Genomic DNA, 27,902 nt, shown 5'->3' with positions numbered 1-27,902 from the left:
AGGATAGACGATCAAGAAAATCGAGAAAGAAGACAAAATATCAGAATTCGCTCAGTTCCAGAAAATAAAGGAGAAGATCTGAGGAGCACTTTCTCCATTATATTTGGCCCTCTCCTTGGGGAAGGGCTAGAAGAACTGCCCAAGATAGAAAGGATACAGCGGGTAGGAAGACTGCACAACTCAGAGCCCCCTAGGCCTCGAGATATAATAATGAGATTTAGATTCTATGAAGAGAAAGCCGCAATCCTGTTTAAAATGAGAGGCAAACCCCCTCTGCAGTATGAAGGATCGGAGATTCAAATATATATTGACCTTGCACCAGAAACACTAGCAAGAAGAAGACTTTTGAAACCTCTACTGGAACAGATGAGAGCTCAAAACATTAAATACAGTTGGGGGTTCCCTGCCTGCTTAGTGGGATATAAAGAGGAAAGATCAGCCAGACTACAGTTCCCCGAAGAACTGAGAGATTTTTGTGACAGATTGGGCTTACAAGAGCTAAATTTGCCGGGCTGGATGGAAGAATAATATTGAGAGTTTAAATTAAGAAGAGTGGCAATGAGAACGAGAGGAGAGGGAGGAAGAAGGGAAAGGGAAGACAAATGGAAAATTATAAATGATGCATCTCCGGGAGGGGTGTGGGGCGGCTTGGGTTGGCTGAGAAGGAGTCTCCTGAGGGAAACCGGCTTACCCCTGCCACCAATACCATCAAGTGGAGGGGGTAAGGGGCACACTGGAAGTCTCACCTCGAGACCAAGTGATTCGGTAAGGCCTATGGTATCCATAGCTCTTAACGATCCGGGGGCCAATAGGTGGCCGGGTGGGGGGGGGCTGGGAAGGGGGGTGGGAGGGGAGGGAGAGTAGGGGGAAGATACTCTGTGTAAAAGGTATAAAAAACCCAGTTTCACCTTAGGAATGCAAGTTTGGTATAGGATATTAGAGAGGAGATGTTAGAATTAAACTTTATGACCTATAATGTAAGGGGACTCAACACAACCACTAAGAGACACAAGATATTGGGAGAACTTAGAGCTGAAGTAGTATTTCTTCAAGAGACCCATCTGTCCCATGTTTCAAATATTAAATTGTGGTCGGATAGCTTCCCAAACTGGTTCTATGGGGACACAATTACAAAGAGAGCAAGAGGGGTAGCAATAGGGTTTGCAAAGGGAGTGAATTTCAAATTAGAAGAGAGACTAATCAACCCCGAGGGAAGGTTTATTTTTTTGAAAGGTTTGTTGGAGGGGTGGGAATGTACGCTGGCAAACATCTATGCGTCCAATAAGGATCTGTTCAAATTTCTAAATAGTACGATCGAGAAGTTAATGCGGGGGTCTGATTTTGATGGGAGACTTGAACTTTTGTCTTGAACCTGAAGTGGATAGTACGTCGCATGCACTGGGGAAGAGTAATGTGAAACTGAGAAAGATAAGACAGAAATTACACTCTTGTCAATTGGTAGATACATGGAGGATCATGAATCCTAATACGCAAGATTTTACGTTTTACTCCCCAGTGCACGGGACGTACTCTAGGATCGACTATATTTTGATAGATCATAGATTCCTGGACAGGGTAGTGGAATCCAAAATAGAGATAACCACTTTGTCGGACCATGCGCCAGTCAGAATGAAAATGCAAGTTATCAAGAACCAAGGAGCCTTATCAACGTGGAGATTAAATGAAGATCTTCTTCACAATGAAACAAATTTAAAGGTCGTTGAACAGGAATTAAAACAATTGTTTCTAATAAATGAAACCGGAGAGATCTCGGGGTCCTCCTTGTGGGAGGCCCATAAGGCTTATATTAGGGGGATCTTAATAAAAATAGGAGCAAGGAAGAAAAGAGAGTCAAAAGAGAAAATTAAAAACCTAACCAAGGAAATCTTTAAGTTGGAGCAAGAGTACAAGAAAGGATTAAGCCAAGATAGAAGGGTGTACCAGAAACTAGTTTTAAAAAGAGACAAATTAAAAGACCTAATAGAACTAGAAACAAAAAAAGTATTCCATAAGGTGGCAAAAGAAAGATATCAGTGGGGGAATAAAAACAGTAGACTTCTAGCTAGAATCCTTTGAAAAAAAAAATCTCGAAACTATATAGAAAAAATCCAAAATAGTGTGGGAGTAATGGAGCATACAACAAAAGAAATAGGGGAATCTTTTAGAAAATACTATAAGGATTTATACTCAGTAGGAAATAATGGAGGTCAGGTTGGGGATAAAAGATCAAAGATAGTCGAATACTTAAAAAAAGCAAATCTCCCAAAGATCTCAGAGAGCTGTATGGACAACTTAGAAAGCCCCATAATGGAACATGAGATTAACAGAGTTTTGGTAGACTCAGATCCTGGGAAAAGCCCTGGCCCGGATGGATTTACTACATATTATTATAAAAAATTTAAGGATATATTAACGCCAAGGCTCTGTCAGTACATGAATGGTTTGGGTACCGACTTCGAGCTAAGTAGAGAGGCGCTGTCAGCCTTGATCACTGTTATCCCGAAGGAGGGGAAGGACACCACGATTTGCTCTAGCTACAGGCCAATATTGTTGATAAACACTGATGTGAAACTGTATGCTAGATTATTGGCTAATCATCTGAAAGAGTGGATAGGGGGGTTGATACACCCCGATCAAGTGGGATTCACCCCAAAAAGAGAAGGAAGGGATAACGGGGTGAGAACCCTACTCCTACTGCAGAATATAAAGGACAGGGGGCCCCCAGGTCTACTCCTGTCGATAGACGCAGAAAAAGCATTCGCCAGGGTAGACTGGGGGTTCATGATACAAACTCTTAAAACTATGGGGCCGAGAATGATCAGTTGGATCAGGGTCTTGTATAGCCACCCTACGGCTTCGATAAATATCAACAGGTCTTCCTCTGCCTCATTTGAAATGAAAAATGGTACAAGACAGGGATGTCCCTTGTCTCCCTTGCTCTTTGTATTATCCCTGGAGCCTTTGCTCTCAGTGATTCGGGGGACTCAGACATCAGTGGTTTTAAAGTAGGAGATGAGGAACACAAGCTTGCAGCATTTGCGGATGACGTGATATTCTTTATAACTAACCCTAGGATCACAATGCCCAACTTACTGAGAGTCCTCAGACAGTATGGGGAAGTATCAAACTTTAAAATTAATTTTGCAAAGTCTGAAATTCTAAGTATTAATTTAAGTAAAAATGAGGAAGGAAAGCTAAAAAAGGAATTTCAATTTGCTTGGAAGAAAGAAATAAATTATTTGGGAATAAAACTAGCAAATTCATTGGAGAAGATCTACAAAATAAATTATATCCCATTATTAGATGATATAAAAGCTGAGAGTAAAAGAATAATAAGTAAACCATTATCTTGGATAGGCCGTATTAATTCTATTAAGATGGTTCTATTACCAAAAATTACCTACAAGCTCCAAATGCTACCATTGGCGCTCCCGCAGTTCTATCTTAGAAATTTGAAATCGATCATAATGAATACTGTATGGAAGAGTAGGAGGGCTAGAGTTTCTTTTGACATATTAAAACAGGAAAAAAAAAACGGGGGTCTGGCAGTGCCCGACATTCAAAAATACTATAAGGCGATATTGGTGTAGAGAGCGATCAAGTGGGCTAGAGAAAATAAGGAGAAAAGATGGGTTAACATTGAAAAAAATTTGAGTAAGGCACATTTAGGTAGGATAATCTGGAACACCCCACACTACAGAATCTTGGATGAAAACACACACATATTGTCACGGGTGGTCCTTAGAGTTTGGGACATGATACACAAACAAATAAATAAGACTTATAATTATCCCTTAATCGCACTTAAAGAAAATGATTATTTTGCACCAGGAAAAATGAGTATCGGGGGTAATTGGATTAAGGATGATAGGGCACAACTAAGAGATATAATAAAAAAGGGGAAGATGGGGCGTGTCCTGACCATGGAGGAGTGAGGTTGTGTCTTGCCTCAGCTCCGCTCCACCGCCGCACTAATCAGCAAAAAACGGGGGGTAAATCGCCGTTACAGACTCCCCACATGTCACAGAGGCTCAGGCAACCTACACAGCCGGCAAGGACTGATAGTTCCAGACAGGGACAGCTGGATTTCTACTTCACAGGGACCCGAGGACAAGGCCGTGAACCATCCAAGATGGCGCCGCCCGGGAAGGCCCAGAAGGCGAGCAAATCCTCCCAGCCAGCTGCAGCCACAACACGGGCACTGAAGGGAACAAACTCCCCAGCATCTCCGGTTCCATCTCCAGGGTCGGTGAGTGATTCTGCCCCCTGTGCTTCCCCAGCTTCTCTAGGAGGCCGCTCTGAGATCTCTGACTATCTCAGTGATGAGGACATTCGGCGCCATATTATGTCCCTACCTACCAAAGAGGACTTAGAGCGCTTCACAAACAGAGTGGAGAAAGCCTTCACTGAAGACATAGCCCAATTGAAATCTGACACCACTCACTTGAGTAACAGAATAGAATCTATTGAAGAAAAACTGGAGGAGGCTCTCCCCACTATTGCTCTACTGCAATCACAATGCCAAATACAAAGCCAGCAGATTGAAAGCTTGCTTTGCCAGCTGGATGACGCTGAAAACCGCAGCAGGAGAGCCAACATAAGGATCAGAGGTCTGCCTGAAGCCACAGCTTCAAGGGATATTATCCCCACCCTGACAGACATCTTCAGGGATATACTAGGCCTACCTGCAACTACACCGATAGAAATTGACAGAGCACATAGAGCCCTGAGACCTCCATCCCAAGACATGGACAATCCTAGGGACATAATTTGCAAACTTCACAAGTATAATCTGAAAGACCGCATTATGCAAAAAATGCGTGGTAAACCATTCTATGATTTTGACGGCGCGCACTTATTTTTCTACCAAGATATCTCTAGACGCACCCTCATGCAACGCAGGGCCCTGCGTCCACTCCTGAATGCCGTCCAAGAGGCGGGTCTGCCGTACCGCTGGGGCTTCCCTTTCTTTTTACAAGTGACAAAAAATGGACGCCAAGCCACACTGCGCAATAAGGATGACCTACCGAACTTCCTTTCCACTCTTGACCTGGCTCCAGTGGACTTTCCAGATTGGAGAAGCACATTTAATGTTCCCGGGACTCAAACCCCATCTCAATGGTCAACAGTCTCCCGCAAGAACCGCAGAAGAGACAGACAGCACCAGAATCAAGACACTGAAATAGGACCCTCCACCACAAGAGATTAACACCGCAGTCCTCATGTGATACCTTGATAGATATGGATGACTTATACAATTCATACGCAGCTCATGTGTGATACCCTGAGGACTATGGGTGAACTACTAAAAAGGTCCACACTCACACTCCGGGACTTTGCCCGCCTTTTTCTTTTTCCCCAATTGGATATGCAAAGCAAGATACCCGCGAGCAAATCCTCAGATTATCTACGATCACTAGCTACAATCAATAAATGAGGGACACTCGCTGACAAAGCCCAAGAACCAGATGACCTCATGCGAAAACCACCTTCCTGATCTTATTGTCTCACCCATTTTTACTTAGGCCCCATACAATGTCAGACTGCATACGCCCCCCTAGAATGACTCCCCCCTGTTTAATACTATGTTCTACTGATGTGGTGGACGGAGACGGCACCCCATGTCTCCCCCCGTGTTTAGGCTCATGTTTCCCCACGTAGGCCACCCCTTGTTGGGTATTGTCCCTAGTTGGGACATTAGTCTAAGGTCTGAGGCCTCCCCTGCTATTAGGGCAGACCTCACACCTCACAAGCAGAACCTCTGCTCATTATCACTGTTACTCATAAGTTGTACTGTTTTGTATGTTTTAACAATACTCTCTTTGTGCTTTTTTTTTCCTCTACCTTTCTGGCCTCTCCCACCCCCTCCCTACCCCACCCCTTTTTTCACAGGAGCGATACTTCACTGGGGGCTCCGTGCCGGACGGGCTCGACCGCGCGACATGCGTCCAGTCACCTGACCCATCATGTCTACATTAAAGGTAATATCCTATAACATAAGAGGCATATGCTCCCCTGGGAAGAGAAGCAAATTATGGTGGGAACTCAAAAAACTGAAGGCACAAATAGTTTTTCTACAAGAAACCCATTTTACCCATCTCTCCTTACCTAGACTTCCGACTCATTTATATAACCAATGGTTTCACAGCACTTCCCCAACTGCCAAATCTAAGGGAACTTCAATAGCGATCCACAAAACATGCCCCTTTCAACTTTCAAACAGCAAAATAGACCCATTGGGTCGATACGTTTTCCTGAAAGGCACCATAGCAGAACGCAAATACACGTTCGCCTCGATATACGCCCCCAACTCAAATCAAATTTCCTTCATAGACAAGGCTCTTGAACGCCTGACAGAGTTTAAGGAGGGATTTGTAGTCCTTGGAGGAGACTTTAACGTCAGCCCAGACCCTTCCATTGACACCTCCAACTCTAGTCACACCCACTCTTACGCCTTTCTTAAACACTTCCGTAAGTCCTTTCAATCACACATGCTCGTTGATGACTGGAGGGCCCTACACCCTGCGGAGAGGGACTTCAGCTATTATTCGGCAATACACAATGTCTATACCCGAATAGATCAAATATATGTTGATCGGCGGGCGCTGGAGCTCCTACAGTCGGCATCCATCGGGAACATCACCATATCGGATCATGCACCGGTAGGTGTGACTCTTAAGCTACCGTCCGGCTCTCGTGGGGCATGGACGTGGAGATTAAATGAAAACTTGCTGGATGATGCGGCTGTGGGGGCTGGAGTGTCGGAAGCCATCACAAATTATTTTAGAGAGAATATCACTAACGATCTGAAAGAAAGCACAGTATGGGAAGGTCATAAGGCTGTAATAAGAGGAGAGTTAATATCTTTAGGGGCCAAACTCAAAAAGATGCTCCAAGCTGACTTCACAAGAGTACTGACTGCCCTTCAAGAAGCAGAACTAAAACATAAACAAAATGAGAGCCCTGGGGCATTACAGAGGTTGACTGAACTACGAAACTTATTGTCACGTCTACTAGATAGACAGACTCGAAAACAAGCCAGACGCCTATCACACAAATATTATGAACATGGCAATAAATGTGGGCGCATGCTCGCTAGAGCTCTTCGTAAGAAACAAGCCCAGACTTGTATCCACAGGTTGCGCTCCCCAAATGGAGATGTTTCGGTCCAATCCTCTGGAATTGCCGCAGGGTTCCAAGAATACTATACTCAACTTTACAATTTGACCACTGATCACCCTTTAGATGCTCAGGCAAATAGGATTACAGCCATAGAAGACTACCTGGCTTCAGCCGGTGTTCCACCCCTAAACGAAAATCAATGTACTGAACTAGAACTACCAATATCACCAGAAGAGATAGAGTTAACAGTGAAATCCCTGCCCAAAGGCAAAAGCCCAGGCCCAGACGGCTTTACAGGGACATATTATAAAATGTTCCTACATCTTTTAAGCCCCCACATGTGCAGATATTTCAATTCCATCGCAAATGGGAATCCTATCCCCACAGAGGCACTTCTAGCACACATAACAGTGCTACCCAAAGAGGGCAAAGACCCGATGCTACCCCAAAGCTACCGACCCATATCCCTCCTTAATGTTGACATTAAGATTATGGTGAAGGTATTAGCAAACAGACTTGGAAATCTTATACCTAACATAGTCCACCCAGATCAAACAGGGTTCATCAAAGGGAGAGAGGCAAGAGATAACTCAATTAGAGCCATCCAACTCATACATTGGGTGCGCACCCGCCCAAACTTAAAACCTTACGTAATTCTTTCTACTGACGCCGAGAAGGCTTTCGACCGGGTCGATTGGACATTTCTTAAAATGGTATTAGAGACAATAGGACTCAAACCACGCATGCTAGCCTCGATCCTAGCTCTTTATTCCACTCCTTGTGCACAAGTTAAAGTGAACGGAGTTCTATCCCCACAGTTCCCGATTCGGAATGGCACGAGACAGGGGTGCCCACTTTCCCCTCTCCTTTTCGCCCTAGTTCTTGAACAGCTGTTATGCACTGTCAGAGCGAACATAAATATAAAGGGCTTGAAGATTGGAACGACTGAACACAAACTGTCTGCCTACGCGGATGATGTTCTATTTCATCTATCGGAGCCCCTGATCTCGTTGCCAAATTTGATGAAGGAACTGAACGAATTCGGATCATTATCAAACTTTAAAATTAATTTCTCTAAATCAGAAATTTTACCTGTTCACTTGCCTCCCTCCCTGAAGAGTAACTTGCAAAATGCATTCCCCTTTGCTTGGGCCAAATCTTCAATTAAATATCTAGGAATACAACTGACAGACAGATATGATACCCTGTACACCACAAATTTCCCCCCACTTCTTAATATAATTAAAAAAGATCTCTCACAATGGACTAAGACTGCTTTCACATGGATAGGACGTGTCAACATAATCAAAATGAATATTTTACCCCGCATCCTTTTTTTCTTACAAATGATCCCCATACCCATACCGAACAAGTTTTTCTCCCAGATTAATAGTACACTATCGGGTTTTGTATGGAACTCGCAGAAACCTAGAATAGCCTTGAGAGTGCTGAAACGATCCAAATTGGCGGGAGGGCTAGGAATTCCTGACATTTTGCAATACCATAGAGCTATAGTCCTTCAAAGAATCCTCAGTTGGCGCTTCCACACCCAGTCCAAGCTATGGGTCTCCTTGGAAAAATGGCTAGCGGGCAGGAATCTGGCTTATGCGCCATGGCTACCTAGAGAGTACAGGGGATTGTCGGAAGATACTTCCCCGCTGACACTCCATGCACTCTCCACTTGGGACAAATTGAACTCAAATTTAAATTTGTCTCCTCCTATGTCACCACTAGCTCCACTAGGGGGATTTCTCTGGTTCCCACCAGGAGAACGGATGGGCTTTTTCGGCCCTTGGTTGGATGATGGAAATGCCAGCTGTGGGAAACTAATGCATAAAGGCAAATTAATGGACTTTGAATCTTTACAAAAGAGACACGAAGGCTCCAGAATGAACTTCTGGAGATACAGACAGCTCCACCACTTCTTCCAGACAAATGGGAATTCAATTAGAGACCTTTCCACTCTCACAAGCTTTGAAAAAATTTTCATAGAAGAAGACCCAATCCCCCACATGGTCTCCGAAATGTATCGCCTATTAAGTAATACTACTAACAATCTTAGGCCAACTTATATAAGGGCATGGGAAAGGGACTTAAAGATGGATCTCCCCCCAACTCAACTAACACACCTCTACCATCTAACCCACTCGAGCTCCATAGAATCCAAATCTCAAGAAACTAATTATAAAATTTTATCGCGTTGGTACCGGGTCCCGGCTGACTTAGCTCGCATCTACCCCATGGCATTGGACCTGTGTTGGAGAGGGTGTGGACAAAAAGGTACACTCCTCCACATTTGGTGGGAGTGCCCACTGATACAGCCATACTGGAGTGAAATTAAAAACCTAATAAAAGAGATTCTAGATCTCGACATCCCTATGTCACCTGCACACTTCCTCCTACACATTCCACAAATGCCAATCAGTAAATACAGAAAATGTATATTGCCACATCTCCTAAACGCAGCCAGACGCCTCATCCCGATATACTGGAAACAAGCCAAGACCCCATCAAAAACAGATTGGATAAAGAAAGTGAATGACATTAGGGAAGCTGAACACTGGGTAGCGACCTGTAAGGGGAAAGTAGAAAGATTTGAAATTATATGGACCCCCTGGAATGAATACATGACAGAACCTGACCATGAAAACTCCAGCCTAGACATAGCCCTACTAGAGTTAGCAGAACCTTCCCTAAGATCTCGCCTAAATGTCAACAATACCTCATAAAGAATAAGACCCACATTAAATGTTGAAAAGACGTGCGGTGGTCGGGGCCCGTTCGGCGCGGATTCCTGTGACTTCTTCAAACACAAGGTATGCTCCTCTCCTACCTTCCCCACTCTACCCACCTACCTATACCCTTTCCTTACCCCAACTCCTTATCTATACTTTCTCCCCCTTTTTCACCTATTTTCTATCACTAACTATGATTTATAGAATATGCAATCTTTATATACCCATGGACGGGATACTAACTGTGTAAACACTCTGCAACAGCGAGCAACAAAGCAATAGTGGCCAATCACGGGGGTGTGGGCCCGGCCCCTCTAGACCCTGTTGAGGCGGGGGGCCGTATCTCGCACCCCGGAAGATAGAAGTTGGGGGGGTGCTCGCGCCGGGGTGGCGGCCCGGGGGAGGTTGTTGGAGGCAGAAGGCCCCCCTCTCCCCGTGCTGTCGTCGGGGTGGGCGCTCCATATACCCACTTGAACAACTTGCACCCTGGGTGGGGGGGGGCCGTCACCGGATGGGGCTCGCGCCCCGGGATGTAAGGAATCAATAAGATATCTAAAAGCCACAAAAATTGTGATTTAATATTACTTGTGACAGGGTTAGTTGCAAAAGCTTATATCGCTGTAAACCTTCCTTGGGACACTCTATTAATGCTTACTCTATGTAATGTATCTGTTTTCACGGAAATGTTCTCAAAATAAAGATTATACAAAAAAAAGGGGAAGATGCTTTCACTTCACGAGTTAAAGCAAAACAAAGAAGCTTGGGTGATGGATAAATGGAGATACCTCCAGTTGGGACATTTTGTTAGTAGCCTGCCACAGCCAATAAGGTCTGCAGACGATCTGTCAGAGCTGGAAAGGCTGTGTCTGGTAGACAGCACCAAGGGCATAATTTCAAAAACTTACAAAGTATTGTTGGCAGTGGAGAGGAGGGAGGTGCCTCCATTTATCACAAAATGGGAAAGGGAATTAGGATCACAGAAAGATAGTAACACAATAAGGAAAATTTTAGAGCTAGCCCATAGTTCGTCAGTGGATACCAATGTAGCCGAAATTAATTATAAAAGTTTGACTGGTTTGTACGTAACCCCAGATAAAGCCTGTAAATACCAAAGGGATAAAACATCAGAATGTTGGAGGGGTTGCAAGGGGGTTGGTACAATGGCCCACCTATGGTGGGATTGCCCTAAAATTAAAGGATATTGGGGAAAGATCCTAAGGTTCATTAACCACTTCAGCCCCGGAAGGATTTACCCCCTTCCTGACCAGAGCACTTTTTACAATTTGGCACTGCGTCGCTTTAACTGCCAATTGCGCGGTCATGCAATGCTGTACCCAAATGAAATTTGTGTCCTTTTCTTCCCACAAATAGAGCTCTCTTTTGATGGTATTTGATCACCTCTGCCATTTTTATTTTTTGCGCTATAAGCGGAAAAAGACCGAAAATTTTGAAAAAAAAAATGATATTTTCTACTTTTTGTTTTTAAAAAAATCCAATAAACTCAATTTTAGTCATACATTTAGGCCAAAATGTATTCGGCCACATGTCCTTGGTAAATGTCAATAAGCGCATATTTATTGGTTTGCGCAAAAGTTATAGCGTCTACAAACTAGGGTACATTTTCTGGAATTTACACAGCTTTTAGTTTATGACTGCCTATGTTATTTCTTGAGGTGCTAAAATGGCAGGGCAGTACAAACCCCCCCCAAATGACCCCAGTTTGGAAAGTAGACACCCCAAGGAAATTGCTGAGAGGCATGTTGAGCCCATTGAATATTTATTTTTTTTGTCCCAAGTGATTGAATAATGACAAAAAAAAAAAAAAATTACAAAAAGTTGTCACTAAATCATATATTGCTCACACAGGCCATGGGCATATGTGGAATTGCACCCCAAAATACATTTAGCTGCTTCTCCTGAGTATGGGGATACCACATGTGTGGGACTTTTTGGGAGCCTAGCCGCATACGGGGCCCCGAAAACCAAGCACCGCCTTCAGGATTTCTAAGGGCGTAAATTTTTTATTTCACTCCTCACTACCTATAACAGTTTTGAAGGCCATAAAATGCCAAGATGGCACAAACCCCCCCCCCCAAATGACCCCATTTTGGAAAGTAGACACCCCAAGCTATTTGCTGAGAGGCATGTTGAGTCCATGGAATATTTTATATTTTGACACAAGTTGCGGGAAAGTGACAATTTTTTTTTTTTTTGCACAAAGTTGTCACTAAATGATATATTGCTCAAACATGCCATGGGCATATGTGGAATTACACCCCAAAATAAATTCTGCTGCTTCTCCTGAGTATGGCATGATACCACATGTTTAGGACTTTTTGGGAGCCTAGCCGGGTACGTGGCCCCGGAAACCAAGCACGCCTTCAGGATTTCTAAGGGCGTAAATTTTTGATTTCACTCCTCACTACCTATCACAGTTTTGAAGGCCATAAAATGCCAAGAGGGCACAAACCCCCCCAAATGACCCCATTTTGGAAAGTAGACACCCCAAGCTATTTGCTGAGAGGCATGTTGAGTCCATGAAATATTTTATATTTTGCCACAAGTTGCAGGAAAATGACAAACTTATTTTTTTGCACAAAGTTGTCACTAAATTATATATTACTCACACAGGCCATGGGCATATGTGGAATTGCACCCCAAAATACATTCTGCTGATTCTCCTGAGTACGGGGATACCACATGTGTGGGACTTTTTGGGAGCCTAGCTTCATACGGGGCCCTGAAATCCAATCACCGCCTTCAGGATTTGTAAGGGCGTAAATTTTTGATTTCACTTCTCACTACCTATCACAGTTTTGAAGGCCATAAAATGCCCAGATGGCACAAACCCCCCCCCAAATGACCCCATTTTGGAAAGTAGACACCCCAAGCTATTTGCCGAGAGGCATGTTGAGTCCATGGGATATTTTATATTTTGACACAAGTTGCGGGAAAGTGACAATTTTTTTTTTTTTTGCACAAAGATGTCACTAAATGATATATTGCTCAAACATGCCATGGGCATATGTGGAATTACACCCCAAAATACATTTTGCTGCTTCTCCTGAGTACGGGGATACCACATGTGTGGGACTTTTTGGGAGCCTAGCTTCATACGGGGCCTCGAAATCCAATCACCGCCTTCAGGATTTCTAAGGGCGTAAACTTTTGATTTCACTCCTCACTACCCATCACAGTTTTGAAGGCCATAAAATGCCAAGATGGCACAAAACCCCCCCCCAAATGACCCCATTTTGGAAAGTAGATACCCCAAGCTATTTGCTGAGAGGCATGTTGAGTCCATGGAATATTTTATATTTTGACACAAGTTGCGGGAAAGTGACAATTTTTTTTTTTTTGCACAAAGTTGTCACTAAATGATATATTGCTCAAACATGCCATGGGCATATGTGGAATTACACCCCAAAATACATTCTGCTGCTTCTCCTGAGTATGGCATGATACCACATGTTTAGGACTTTTTGGGAGCCTAGCCGGGTACGTGGCCCCGGAAACCAAGCACCGCCTTCAGGATTTCTAAGGGCGTAAATTTTTGATTTCACTCCTCACTACCTATCACAGTTTTGAAGGCCATAAAATGCCAAGATGGCACAAAACCCCCCCAAATGACCCCATTTTGGAAAGTAGACACCCCAAGCTATTTGCTGAGAGGCATGGTGAGTATTTTGCAGGTCTCATTTGTTTTTGAAAATGAAGAAAGACAAGAAAAATGTATTTTTTTTTCTTTTTTCAATTTTCAAAAGTTTGTGACAAAAAGTGAGGTCTGCAAAATACTCACTATACCTCTCAGCAAATAGCTTGGGGTGTCTATTTTCCAAAATGGGGTCATTTGGGGGGGGTTGTGACATCTGGGCATTACATGGCCTCCGAAACTGTGATAGGCAGTGAAGAGTGAAATCAAAAATTTATGCCCTTAGAAAGCCTGAAGGCGGTGCTTGGTTTTTGGGGTCCCGTAGGCGGCTAGGCTCCCAAAAAGTCCTAAACATGTGGTATCCTTGTACTCAGGAGAAATAACAGAATGTATTTTGGGGTGTAATTTCACATATTCCCATGGCATGTTTGAGCAATATATCATTTAGTGACAACTTTGTGCAAAAAAAAAATTGTCTTTTTCCCGCAACTTGTGTCACAATATAAAATATTCCATGGACTCGACACGCTTCTCAGCAAATAGCTTGGGGTGTCTACTTTCCAAAATGGGGTCATTTGGGGGGTTTTGAACTGTCCTGGCATTTTATGCACAACATTTAGAAACTTATACCACCCATCACCCACTCTTCTAACCACTTGAAGACAAAGCCCTTTCTGACACTTTTTGTTTACATGAAAAAAAAATTTTTTTTTGCAAGAAAATTACTTTGAACCCCCAAACATTATATATTTTTTTAAAGAAAATGCCCTACAGATTAAAATGGTGGGTGTTTAATTTTTTTTTTCAGACAGTATTTGCGCAGCGATTTTTCAAACGCATTTTTTTGGGAAAAAACACACTTTTTTAAATTTTAATGCACCAAAACACACTATATTGCCCAAATGTTTGATGAAATAAAAAAGATGATCTTAGGCCGAGTACATTGGTACCAAACATGACATGCTTTAAAATTGCGCACAAACGTGCAGTGGCGAAAAACTAAATACATTTTTAAAAGCCTTTAAAAGCCTTTATAGGTTACCACTTTAGATTTACAGAGGAGGTCTACTGCTAAAATTATTGCCCTCGATCTGACCTTCGAGGTGATACCTCACATGCATGGTGCAATTGCTGTTTACATTTGACACCAGACCGACGCTTGCGTTCGCCTTTGTGCGAGAGCAGGGGGGGACAGAGGTGCTTTTTTTTTTTTTTCTTTATTATTTTTTTGCTTTTTTATCTTATTTTTAAACTGTTCCTTTCATTTTTATTTTTTTTAATCATTTTTATTGTTATCTCAGGGAATGTAAATATCCCCTATGATAGCAATAGGTAGTGACAGGTACTCTTTTTTGAAAAAATTGGGGTCTATTAGACCCTAGATCTCTCCTCTGCCCTCAAAGCATTTGACCACACCAAGATCCGTGTGATGTGTGATGGAAAAATCTGGACAGCCGCACTTCGGATTGGAAAAGTGAAAAATAAAATCCTCTTTATTGAAAAAGTAATAGCATGATTAAAATCCGTACATGGCTTTGTTGGGATAATGCAGCATAACCGCTAACGCGTTTCACGCTCCCATAGAGCGCTTACTCATAGCTATGAGTAAGCGCTCTATGGGAGCGTGAAACGCGTTAGCGGTTATGCTGCATTATCCCAACAAAGCCATGTACGGATTTTAATCATGTTATTACTTTTTCAATAAAGAGGATTTTATTTTTCACTTTTCCAATCCGGAGTGCGGCTGTCCAGATTTTTCCATCACACACATACCATTGGAATACCATTGGAATAGCAATTGCCGGCACCTGGGGCTCTCACAATCATCCACACAGCGGAGGACGGGAAGCTTGAACCCGGTCACCTAGAGCGGTGGTAACTATCTTGTTCAAGATCCGTGTGATAAAATGCTTTCCCAATTTCCCAATGGCGCTGTTTACATCCGGCAAAATCTAAGTCATGAAATGCTCGTAGCTTCCGGTTTCTTAGGCCATAGAGATGTTTGGAGCCATTCTGGTCTCTGATCAGCTCTATGGTCAGCTGGCTGATCACCGGCTGCATTCTCAGGTTCCCTGTTGGGACAGGAGAGCCAGAGAAAAACATGGAAGACGGTGGGGGGGGATTCCCTCCCACTACTTGTAAAAGCAGTCTATAGGCTAATTAGCCACTAGGATTGCTTTTACATGAAAGCCGACTGCTGGCTGAAAAGAATGATACCAAGATGATACCTAAACCTGCAGGCATCATTCTAGTATAACCACTCAAAGTCCAGCAACATACCAGTACGTTGCTGGTCCTTGTTGGGCATATATTGTAAACTTTTTTTTCATGCAGCCTGTGGGCTGAACGAAAAAAAGATATTGATCGGTGGGTATGCCCACCATTAGTATACCTCCCTTCATCCACCCACTTCTAATGATGGGCATACATGCGCCGTTTATATATGCTGAAGCATGGGGGCATCCTCCCACAAAAGGCAGGAGAAAATCGCTCCTCCACCCACTGCTGCCCCCACGCTTCGGCATATATGCTGAAGTATGTAACTGTGGTGGTGAAATCACCTCCGACAGCGCTGGAGTCACGGCTTTATGTATCGTGGGAGCAAACGCTGTTGCTGTCAAGATAGATAAATCCGCGCTGCAGCTGAATGGTGTACCTGAAAACAAAAAAATGGTTAAAACACAGTAAACTATAAAAAAATTATATACCTGAAAAGCAAACATGATAAAACATAACAATATAACATTGCAGAATAGAATACAGTAAAAAAGAGCAGAACAATAGAGAGAAAATAGAGAGAGAGAGAACAATAAAACGACAACTATTTTTGTTTTTTTATTTTATATTTTTTTTGTTTATTTTTTTTTTTACTTTTTTTTTTTTTTTTACATTTTTTTTTATAACTGTAACTTTTAAAACTGTAACGGTTCCAGGTTTGGGTCTCTCAAAATGCGATGGCATCTTGGGAGACCCTGTGAAAGTGTGTCCTAGTCTGTGCAATGATGTACCCTACGCTAAAACTCAACTAGTGTATGGTAGCGCTCAAAACATTCACCAATGCAAAGACCAGGATTGCCAGGACAGGAGGGACAATAATACTGGGTGTCACGCCTAAATCCGTGCTTTCTGCAGACACGACATTTTCTTTGGGGGGCTTGTTGGGTAGGGGTACTCTGGAGGACATAAGGAAAATGCCTCTCATGCAGCCGGCTTACTGCATTTGGTTGGGGAAGGTGAGGTGGAGCACCGTCTGGATACAGAAGGGCTCTGACTGTCTCTTTCTGGAATTTAAGGATGGTCCTGAAGCTCTGTATAGCACATGAGCGTTCAGCAAAGCCAATTGAAATAAGTACACAGACACTTTTTTGTACCAGCGTCTGGCTTTACGGGCAATTAGGTACGGCGCCAACAACTGGTCGTTGAGGTCCACCCCTCCCATATTTTGGTTATATTCGTGGACACAGAGGGGTTTCTCCACAACACCAGTCGCCGTAGTAATTTGGACCATCGTGTCTGCATGAAGGGAGGTAAGAATGAAAACATTCTTATTGTCCCTCCACTTCATAGTGAGCCAATTATTACACTGCAAGCAGGCTCTCTCCCCCAGTCTAAGACGGGAATCTACAAGCCGCTGGGGAAAGCCCCGGCGATTAGGTCACACGGTGCCACATACTCCAATCTGATGATCAAAAAGGTGACTAAAAAGTGGCACGCTCATGTAATAATTGTCCACATATAAATGGTACCCCTTTCCGAATAAGGGTGACACCAAGTCCCACACTATCTTGCCAGCTCTTCCTATGTAGTCAGGGCAGTTTGTCGGCTCTACGTGACTATCTTTGCCCTCGTAAACCATAAATCTACATGTATAGCCTGTGGCCCTGTCACAGAGCTTATACATCTTGACCCCGTATCTGGCATGCTTGCTGGGAAGATACTGTTTGAATGAAAAGCGGCCAGAAAATTTAATCAGGGACTCATCAACGCAGACAACTTGATGGGGAGTAAACAAGTCTGCAAAACGCTGGTTGAAGTGGTTTATGAGGGGCCGAATTTTGTAGAGCCGATCGTATTCAGGGTCTCCACGAGGACGACAGAGTTCATTGTCGTTGAAGTGCATGAACCGCAAAATCTGCTCGTATCGTGCCCTGGCCATGGAAGCAGAGAACACGGGCATATGGTAAATTGGGTCAGTGGACCAATATGACCGCAACTCACTCTTTTTATTTATGCCCATGTTGAGGGAAAGGCCCAGAAAGAGTTTAAATTCGGAGACCGTAATTGGTCTCCAATCTCTGGCAAGGGAGAACTGGAGATTAGCGGCGATGTGTTGACCAGCGTATAAATTGCTTTGGTCCACAATAGATCTATAGATATATATCTATATATAGATCTATCTATCTTCGGTGAAAAACAGTGAATAAAAATCCAGTGGCGAAAAATCAACTGTTTCTACCTAAATTCCGGGTTGGCCAGTGAATGGGGGCAGTACGAGTGCTGCAGAAGTGGTGGGTACCCAATTCGGATTGGCGAATGCAGCAGGAAGGGCACTATGGGCACGACGGGCCTGTGATCGTCTTCTTGGTGGCAGAGGGACACTACTAGTGCTTGACACCTCGCCAGCTTGAACTGCACTTATGGGACTCGCCACGTCACCACGTGATACTGCAGTGCTGGATGTATGACCAGGGTGTACTAGGCCGCTGGTGCTTGCCAGTTCACCAGAAGGAATAGCGGCGCTAGTACTTCTCTGCTCCATATTAGGGACCTGCGGTTCTTGCACTTCAAGGACAGAAGAAGATTGGGGTCTGGTATGCCTGACCTTAGCAGGGACCACAACTCCCTCGTCAGAGCTATCTGTCATGGAGCCGCTGTCCTACAGGATCGTATTCTGAGCCTGAATCTGACAGATGAGTGACTTCCTCTTCACTATCTGTCATGCTCAGAAACGTGTAGGCCTCTTCACTAGTGTACCTTAGATTTGCCATTTTGGGCTCTAAATTTAGGGGTACACTAGTGAGACTCACAGGCAAAAAAGCTCCTGACTGTCAGCGACTGTATCAAAACGCTACCAAAAAACTGTTAGCGATCGCAGGGATCAGGCCTGACTCTGCGAACGCTGCAGTTATGTGTGCTTAGTGTTTTGTAAGTGACAGTTATCAATCGATACTGCACTTGGGTGGGCTGGGCTGGGCTGGGCCGAGGGGCAAAACGCAGGTGCTAGCAGGTATCTGGGCTGATCCCGCTAACATTGCGTTTTTTTGGGGGACACTAAACTGCTGGGGAGTATAGATCTGATCGGATCAGATATCGATCCGTTCAGATACTATAGCACTAAGGGAGGTGTATGCTGCGTGCGTGGGTTTTAGCGGTACTGGCGCTAACCTGGCGCTGCCTGGGGCGACGCAGACCTTATCTGACCCTAACAACATAACTTATATCACCGCCGGGCAATTAGGGGGTTAAACCTTTATAAGGTAATAAATGGCGGGTGCCCTAAAACTATAATAAACTATAATAAACAAACTAACTAACCAGCGTCACCCGTAACAATTATATGGTGATCACTGTTGAAAGGGTTAACTAGGGGGCAATCAGGGGGTTAAAACCTTTAGTAGGTAGTATATAGGGGTCCCTGTCGCTATAAAACACTGACGGCGAACCTATATACTTACACTCCCTAACTAGCGTCACCTGTGTCACTAATACAGCGATCAGAAAAACGATCGCTTAGTGACACTGGCGATGGGGGGTGATCACGGGGTTAAAACTTTATTAGGGGGGTAGGGGGGTACCCTAGACCTAAAGGGGGGTACCCCAGACCTAAAGGGGGCTAACCCTAACTGCCCTAACACTTATAACTGTCACAAACTGACACCAATGCAATAATCAGAAAAAAAAAACTGCTTTTGGTGTCAGTTTGACAGGGGGTACAGGGGGGTGATCGGGGGGTGACTGGGGGGGGTGATGGGGGGTGACAAGTGTGCCTGCGTGTTCTACTGTTAGTGTAGTGTTGGTGCAAACTTACTTGGATGTCTTCTCTCCTCGGCGCCGGAACAAAAAGACCGGCTCGAGGAGAGATGACATCACTTCCTCCGCTTCTGTTTACATTACAGAAGCCGAGGAAGCCCGTCATTGGCCAGGAGCGATCACGAGGGGGGGAGCCACGAATGAGTGGCCCCCCCCTCACCTTTGATCGCCCCTGACCTGAATCCGACCGCCGCAGGCACCGGGGGGGGGTCCAATCGGACCCCCCACCCGCGGGCAGGCAAGGACGTACCTGTAAGTCCTTTTGCCTGCCTGTGCCATTCTGCCGACGTACATTGTCGTGCAGCGGTCGACAACTGGTTAAAGAAATTACTAAAATAGAAGTAAAGGCAGACCCCTGGATAGTATTACATCACGGAGTAGAGGGGGAGGTAAAAACATACAAAGAAACTTTAGTGCCACACTTGCTAAACACGGCAAAAAAACTCATCCCTAAGAAGTGGCAGACAGTAGATAGTCCTTTAATTTGGGAGTGGATCGATGCAGTAGAAGGAATTTGTTACATGGAACAAAGGAGTTACGGGAGAGAGGGTAGTAGAGAGGAGGTAAAAAATAAATGGGAGTGTTGGAAAGAATTTAAAAAAATTTGGAGCTATGCTGAAGGATTGAGAACTTAGATTTGAAGCTGGGAAAGAAATATATTTACTGTGCACAGATGTAGGGGCGGGTGGGGAGTGGGTAGAAGGGGGGAAAGGGGGTGGGGGGGGTATAGGTATTTGAAGAGAAGGATGTGTAAGGAGGCAAAGATCTCTAGTATGAATTTTTATAGTAATTTTTGTATACAGCATGAGCAAAAGCTACAATGATGTGAAAACGAGAAAGGACATGGATGACACTGTTAAGGTGAATTAAGTCTCTCAAAGGGTTCGCTGAAGTGGCAAAAAAAAAAGAAAAAGAAAAAAAAATATGTACCAATTATCTCTTGTTCATGTTTATTCATTGATGTACTATTGCAATACATTTTAAATCATTGTGTCTATATGTGATATATTATCTATACATTTTCTATTTTTGTATTCAATAAAGTTGGTGCCCTTCTTTTATCTACTTTGATCTCCTACATTTTACTTCTGCCATCAAAGTCCAAGGGGGTGTCTCCCAATGCACTTGATGCATGTTCTCCCTATGAAGACTTCAAAACTCCAAATACAATATAACCCCTCTGAGATACTATTGAAGGCAACCTCAGTACAGTCTACGAAACAAGGGCTAATAGGAAACCTTTATCTTATCCTACAAACTGCAGAGAGTACAAAAGGACAGGTAAATAGTTTTACCCATTGGCAAAAGGATATAGAAGATTTGAACTAAGAATGGATGTGGGCGATGGAGACTCTACCTGAGATATCTCTTTCACCATCTCAGAAATTGTCTCAGCTTTTTATTTTACATAGAGCGCACTACACCCCACAAAAACTCTATGCCTGGGGAAAATACACATCACCTTTATGTCCTCGTTGTTCTTTATCCAATGGTTCTCTTATTCATATGCTTTGGCGCTGCCCCAAGCTTCATCGGTATTGGGAAAGAGTGTTTTCAATGCTGAACTCACTATGTTTGACAGAAATAATAGGAACCCCCAAATTTGCAATACTGGGAATAATCCCGAATGGGATTATTATGGCTTGACCATAATAATACATTATATGGTGGCTCATTTAGCAGAGAGGAGGAGAGGGAAGGGGAGAGGGTGGGAGAGATGAGTTCATAGGAGAAGAGATGCTGCTATACGACCAAAGTAGTCAAATAGACTGGAGAAATTAGGATTGAAGGGCGTCTTTAAATTAAGGCAATACTACCTACTGTTTACTGAAATTCCGTTATCCTAATCTGAGAGGTGTTAGTTTGGTGTTGTTTGTCTTGTTAGTTGTTCTTTTTTTTCTTTCATCCTTTTTTTTTTTTTTCTTCTTATTATATATTTTAATTTACTTTATTCTATGTATATCATAATGTGATTTACTCCTTCAGCTTTCTGAGGATTCCCCCTATAATGTTTAAGATGCGGTTGTAGTTAGTTTGCTTTTTTTTGTCACATCCTTGTATGTAATGTGCAATAACAAAAAAAATAAAAAATAAAAAAAATTATTTGATATAAAAAAAAATTAGAAACAATGGCTTTGAATTGAGCTTCATTCTTTTAGGAACCGTGGATGGATGCCATCTGACCAGGTGCCTTATCCACCTTTATTCTGTCTAAATATTTCTGGACCATATCACTTTTGAGCCATTGTGGATCATCTGGGGCTGTGTCAATAACATCCCATGAGCTCCCCCGTGCTCCTTTGTATACACAGAGCTGAAGAAAGTGAAATTGGTGTAGTAAAGAACATATCTAAATATGGTTTATATAAAGAAAATTGATCTCACAAATGCACATTCCTGGTTAACGCACCAGCCCAAAATGAAAGGTATTGAGTAAAGTATCAGTGTACCAAGAGACATCTTGGCTAGTATCACACAGCACAGAGATTACAGTGGGCATGTAACATAAAAGTTCATACATGGGTGTAGTAATGGGTCCAAGTATTCTTTGTACTAGCAAGAATACAGTAGTCACTGTCACAATGGTCCTCTGTAAGCATATCCTAAATATGCCGTCCTTGCTTCCAACCCCAAGCCCCCCCATATATCAGTGGAAAGGAAAGATTTCCTTATCATCTGATTGCGTGACAGTTGGGATTGTATATCTAATGACTTGTCAATGTCATGCCTTTTATGTGGGTAAGATGCGTCCTTTCTGGAGACATATATAGGACCATCTCTATCTCGCAGTGGGAAAATTACAGAGGCTTGTACCACAAATGTAATGAATGCATTCAGTTTTATGCCTTGGAGCATGTAACCCCAAATGTGAGGGGTGGTAATATTGATAATGAACTAGAGAATGATCCCCTGTTCGGTTCGCAGCAGAAGTTTAGAACATCGCAAAAGATCGGAACCGAATAGCAAACTAAATTGAAGTCTATGGGACCCGAACTGGAAAAATCAAAAGTGACTATTTTGAAGACTTATATGCAATTAATTGGGCATACAATGGTTATGGGGGTCTGGGTACTGCCCTGGGAGACATGTATCAATGAAAATAAAGTTTGTAAAAACATAATTTTTAAATGAGCAGTGATTTACATACGCCCTAAGTGAAACCATCAAAATGAGAAATAACAACAAAAATGAAATATTCCTTTAAATGTAGTGCCTGGGGGGTCCCCTTAGTCAGCCTATAATGTGGCAGATCTGTACCATGTATAGAGCCTGCTGCAGCAATAATGACATTTATAAAGCACATACAGGGGGCTGCACATACAGGGGGTTCTTCCAAAGAAGCGGGGGTTCTTTAAATAAGTGGCACTTCTGCTCTTGCACCATCCATCTGAACATCTTCTTCTCTCTTCACAGGTAAACCTGCGTTTATACCTCCACATACCTTAAAACTGAATATTGACTGACTGCACAAATGCATATTTGGTAAACCTGCGTTTATACCTCCACATACCTTAAAACTGAATATTGACTGACTGCACAAATGCATATTTGGTAAATCTGTTTGTCACCGCTGTTTCAACTCCATCTGTAGCCATGCTCACATTATTTCAATGTTTATTTAGCCATTAAGTCTTACCTAAATTATGGGTTCCCTTATCTTTACAATTTTGCCCTTTTAGTCCCCTTGCAGTTTGATTGTGGTGTGAAAGTTATGCCCTGCTAGCTGTGTTCCTAATATCCCCTCCTAATTGATTAATTGCCAGATTCAACCCACACCCAACACACAGTATAAAAACAAGGCCTTCTTTACGGGGGAGCACATACAGGGGGCTGCACGTACAGGGGGTTCTTCCAAAGAAGTGGGGTTCTTTAAATAAGTGGCACTTCTGCTCTTGCACCATCCATCTGAACATCTTCTTCTCTCTTCACAGGTAAACCTGCGTTTATACCTCCACATACCTTAAAACTGAATATTGACTGACTGCACAAATGCATATTTGGTAAACCTGCGTTTATACCTCCACATACCTTAAAACTGAATATTGACTGACTGCACAAATGCATATTTGGTAAATCTGTTTGTCACCGCTGTTTCAACTCCATCTGTAGCCATTCTCACATTATTTCAATGTTTATTTAGCCATTAAGTCTTACCTAAATTATGGGTTCCCTTATCTTTACAATTTTGCCCTTTTAGTCCCCTTGCAGTTTGATTGTGGTGTGAAAGTTATGCCCTGCTAGCTGTGTTCCTAATATCCCCTCCTAATTGATTAATTGCCAGATTCAACCCACACCCAACACACAGTATAAAAACAAGGCCTTCTTTACGGGGGAGCACATACAGGGGGCTGCACATACAGGGGGTTCTTCCAAAGAAGTGGGGTTCTTTAAATAAGTGGCACTTCTGCTCTTGCACCATCCATCTGAACATCTTCTTCTCTCTTCACAGGTAAACCTGCGTTTATACCTCCACATACCTTAAAACTGAATATTGACTGACTGCACAAATGCATATTTGGTAAACCTGCGTTTATACCTCCACATACCTTAAAACTGAATATTGACTGACTGCACAAATGCATATTTGGTAAATCTGTTTGTCACCGCTGTTTCAACTCCATCTGTAGCCATGCTCACATTATTTCAATGTTTATTTAGCCATTAAGTCTTACCTAAATTATGGGTTCCCTTATCTTTACAATTTTGCCCTTTTAGTCCCCTTGCAGTTTGATTGTGGTGTGAAAGTTATGCCCTGCTAGCTGTGTTCCTAATATCCCCTCCTAATTGATTAATTGCCAGATTCAACCCACACCCAACACACAGTATAAAAACAAGGCCTTCTTTACGGGGGAGCACATACAGGGGGCTGCACGTTCAGGGGGTTCTTCCAAAGAAGTGGGGTTCTTTAAATAAGTGGCACTTCTGCTCTTGCACCATCCATCAGAACATCTTCTTCTCTCTTCACAGGTAAACCTGCGTTTATACCTCCACATACCTTAAAACTGAATATTGACTGACTGCACAAATGCATATTTGGTAAACCTGCGTTTATACCTCCACATACCTTAAAACTGAATATTGACTGACTGCACAAATGCATATTTGGTAAATCTGTTTGTCACCGCTGTTTCAACTCCATCTGTAGCCATGCTCACATTATTTCAATGTTTATTTAGCCATTAAGTCTTACCTAAATTATGGGTTCCCTTATCTTTACAATTTTGCCCTTTTAGTCCCCTTGCAGTTTGATTGTGGTGTGAAAGTTATGCCCTGCTAGCTGTGTTCCTAATATCCCCTCCTAATTGATTAATTGCCAGATTCAACCCACACCCAACACACAGTATAAAAACAAGGCCTTCTTTACGGGGGAGCACATACAGGGGGCTGCACATACAGGGGGTTCTTCCAAAGAAGTGGGGTTCTTTAAATAAGTGGCACTTCTGCTCTTGCACCATCCATCTGAACATCTTCTTCTCTCTTCACAGGTAAACCTGCGTTTATACCTCCACATACCTTAAAACTGAATATTGACTGACTGCACAAATGCATATTTGGTAAACCTGCGTTTATACCTCCACATACCTTAAAACTGAATATTGACTGACTGCACAAATGCATATTTGGTAAACCTGCGTTTATACCTCCACATACCTTAAAACTGAATATTGACTGACTGCACAAATGCATATTTGGTAAATCTGTTTGTCACCGCTGTTTCAACTCCATCTGTAGCCATGCTCACATTATTTCAATGTTTATTTAGCCATTAAGTCTTACCTAAATTATGGGTTCCCTTATCTTTACAATTTTGCCCTTTTAGTCCCCTTGCAGTTTGATTGTGGTGTGAAAGTTATGCCCTGCTAGCTGTGTTCCTAATATCCCCTCCTAATTGATTAATTGCCAGATTCAACCCACACCCAACACACAGTATAAAAACAAGGCCTTCTTTACAGGAGAGCACATACAGGGGGCTGCACATACAGGGGGTTCTTCCAAAGAAGTGGGGTTCTTTAAATAAGTGGCACTTCTGCTCTTGCACTTCAGCGATTTGCACAAAGCTAACTATAACAGACTGCAGGTGACCCCATTTCCAAATTTTAGCATCTTCCTCTCTGAAACATGCATTTTTTACCTCTCCTCCTTTTCACAATTGCTGCCTCTCTCCTCAAACTCTCTTTTCTTCATCCCTCTGCTCTACCCCATAATCTGTACCTATCGCCCTCTCTTCTCCCCTCCCCCTATTACTGCACTCATCACCTCTTTCTAACCCTAAGCCCACTTGCTAACATACCCCCCAGCATACTGAAGCATGTACCCTCATACAAATCATATTCTCATATTACCTCCCTCACTCTTCTGCTTCTCCTAATCACTGGAGATATTTCCCCAAACCCTGGGCCCCCTTATTTAACTGTGCCCAACACACCCATCACCATCACCCTACACCCTCTGGCAGTAGTCACAATCTACACAATTTAGTCTCCATTCCTCTTCTTCCCAATACCAGCCTCCCTCTCTCCTGCGCCCTCTGGAATGCCCACTCTGTCTGCAACAAACTCACTGCTGTTCATGACCTCTTTGTCACTAATTCCTTTAATCTACTTGCTCTCACAAAAACCTGACTCCATGAATATGACACCCCTTCTCCTGCTTCCCTCTCCCAGGGTGGCCTTCACTGGACTCACTCCCCTAGGCCTAATGGACGCAAGGGAGGTGGAGTGGGATTCCTCCTATCCCCCCAGAGCACCTTCCAGGTTATTCACCCTCCTACCTCTTTTTCCCTCTCATCATTCGAAGCCCACTGTATACGTCTATTCTCTCCTACTTCCCTAAGAATTGCTGTGATCTACCAGCCCCCTGGACCATTATCGACTTTCCTTGATGAATTTTCTGCCTGACTACCCTACTTTCTCTCTTCGGATATTCCCACAATCCTTCTCGGTGATTTCAACATCCCTGCTAATACAAACACTCCTGCTACTTCTAAACTTCTTAGTCTAACCTCTTCATTTGACCTGAAGTAATGGGTACAGGCTTCTACTCACTCTGACGGCAACACCCTTGACCTTGTATTCTCCTACCTATGCACTCCATGCAACTTCTCAAACAATCCTTTTCCTCTCCCTGACCACCACCTTATTAGTTTCTCTCTCCCCCTGTCTTCCACCAATTTTCCCCTCAATCGCCTAACCACCACCTGTAGAAACTTTCGCAACTTCAACTCCTCTCTCCTCTATTCTGCTACTGACCACCTCTATAACAAAATTTCTCCTCTGTCCTGCCCCAACCAAGCCACGTCCATCTACAATAAATCTCTGTCCTCCATCTTGGACAAGCTCGCTCCCCTCACTACACGCAGAATCAGGCCTCGACCCCTACAACCCTGGCAAAGAGATGACACTAAAATTCTCAAAAAACGTAGTCGCGCTCTTGAGCGTCTGTGGCACAAGACTAAGTCTCTCAAAGACTTCAATCAATACAAATCTGCCCTCCAAAAATACTATTCTTTCCTCCACACTGCCAAGCAAACCTATTTTACAACTCTTATTAACACCTTCTCATCCAATCCCCGTAAACTCTTCTCTACCTTCAACTCTCTACTTTGTCCTCCACCGCCTCCACCCACTGACTTACTCACTGCCCAGGAAATCGCTAATCACTTCAAAAACAAGATTGATACAATCCGTGATGAAATCTCCATTCTACAGGTATCTCTCCCAGCTAGGACCCCATGTCAACAGGTACAACTGACACTCCCCCTATTCAAATCTGCTACTACAGACGAAGTTGCTAAACTCCTTTCTATCGCCCACCTAACCACCTGTCCCCTGGACCCTATTCCCTCTCAAATGCTACGGTCGCCCTCTGACCCCATCCTACACTCTCTAACCCACATCTTCAATCTCTCCCTCACCTCTGGCATCTTCCCCGATGCTCTATAACATGCACTGGTCACCCCAATACTCAAAAAGCCGTCCTTGGACCCTACCAATCTTAACAACCTACACCCTATCTCCTTGCTCCCCTTTTCCTCTAAACTCCTTGAACGCCTGGTTTACAACCAACTGAGTGACCACCTCATTAAAAACAACCTTCTTGATCCCTTCAATCTGGATTTCGCCCTCAACACTCCACAGAAACTGCTCTTTTAAAACTCACAAATGACCTACTAACTGCAAAAACCAACGGACACTATTCTGTACTCCTACTTCTGGATCTTTCAGCTGCCTTTGACACGGTTGACCACCCCCTCCTCCTCAAAAAAACTTTACTCCCTCGGTCTCCGTGACTGTGCTCTTCAGTGGCTCTCATCCTACCTATCCCAACGTACCTTCAGTGTCACTTACAATTCTACTTCCTCC

The 27,902-nt window shown here is 43.4% G+C and overlaps 1 long non-coding RNA gene across 1 annotated transcript in view; it reads left to right on the top strand.

Moving 5' to 3' along the window:
• LOC141108218 (uncharacterized) overlaps positions 1 to 23,332 on the top strand; it is a 753,340-nt gene extending 730,008 nt beyond the window's left edge. Inside the window, exon 6 of the long non-coding RNA XR_012236027.1 lies at positions 22,954 to 23,332. This is a non-coding gene — a long non-coding RNA (uncharacterized lncRNA). The remainder of the gene's footprint in view (positions 1 to 22,953) is intronic.
• The last annotated feature ends 4,570 nt before the right edge of the window (positions 23,333 to 27,902 follow it).

Source organism: Aquarana catesbeiana, linkage group LG09 (genome assembly GCF_042186555.1).
Source record: "Aquarana catesbeiana isolate 2022-GZ linkage group LG09, ASM4218655v1, whole genome shotgun sequence".
In the NCBI taxonomy this organism is placed as follows: domain Eukaryota; kingdom Metazoa; phylum Chordata; class Amphibia; order Anura; family Ranidae; genus Aquarana; species Aquarana catesbeiana.
This window is presented reverse-complemented; position numbering and strand designations above follow the sequence as displayed.